Source organism: Acanthisitta chloris, unplaced genomic scaffold (genome assembly GCF_000695815.1).
Source record: "Acanthisitta chloris isolate BGI_N310 unplaced genomic scaffold, ASM69581v1 scaffold10897, whole genome shotgun sequence".
Lineage (NCBI taxonomy): Eukaryota > Metazoa > Chordata > Aves > Passeriformes > Acanthisittidae > Acanthisitta > Acanthisitta chloris.
This window is the reverse complement of record NW_008680931.1, coordinates 1-1,112: the sequence shown is the minus strand read 5'-3', so window position 1 is coordinate 1,112 and position 1,112 is coordinate 1.

The window sequence follows — 1,112 nt, the reverse complement described above, 5'->3', positions numbered from 1 at the left end:
GCTGCCTGCCTGCCCCCCCCCCCATCAGAGACCCAGGATGGTGGAAGCCTTGTGGGGAGATTTGCTTTCCCATGACTGCTCCATCCAGCACAAGGGAGGTGGCACGCTGTGCTGGGGAAGAAGATCCAGCCATATATAGTTCAAGACAGACTCCATAAAGGAGGGTTTTCTGTTCATGGCAGCAACACAGCCTCAGCATGAGCAGAAGGGCCCTGACAGATATCCAAGGGGATCAGAAAAGATAGCACCAGAGCAGGAAACCATGCTTGGTCAGGCAGCAGTGCCAGGACAGAGCACCCCCAAGGGGCAGATTTAGGACCTGGAAGACAATTTGCAGTCATCCAGGAGGATCTTCTGTCTCAGAGCTGCCAGACCTGAGTGTATCTGCTTCCCTCCTTGGGCTCAAATGTAGCATCTGGGGACTCTGAAACTGGGTGCATGCACTCTCCAGTCTTTCCTCCTGTCTCAAAAGGTGGTGGTTGCAGCAGGAGTAGTCTTGGCTTGCAGGAGGTGAAGGGATTCTATGACTCTTCTGGCTTGGTGGCTTTTCTGTCATGAGGTGTGGGGCAGCTTGCTGTGAGCACACACACAGCAGGAGGGTTGCAGGTGCAGCAGGCAGAGAGCCCTGCCCTGCCCACCAGGGTCTTCGCCCCAGGCATTTGCTGTTTAGCACTGGTGCTGCCAGTTTTTACTGGCAGTGTGCTGCAGGGGCTGAGTCTGAAGGCTGCAGTGTGCTGTCATGTCTGGTGCCATGCAGGAAAGCAGTTTGCTATATGCTGGTTCCTGCCTGTTGGTCCACACCTTTCCTGCTACCCCAGGGAAGAGAAGGCTGGTTGCCGTGTTATACCTCTCCTTTTAGCCCTTGGAATAACAACAGCCAACAAGCTAGAATAGAAAATAGCTGGCATGCCTGCAGTACAGGTGACCAGTGTGGGAACATCTCCCACTCGCCTCTTGTTGGGGGCTGAGCCTGTGGACTGGCAGCTGCTCCCCGGTGTGGCTTGTGCCTGCCATTTGGCTGGAGGGGGTTGTCTTTTTTCTGCTGTGTTGAAATGTTTGTAAACGCCCTACAAACCCAGACAGTGCTGTTGTTGCCTTGCAGTGGGTTGTCA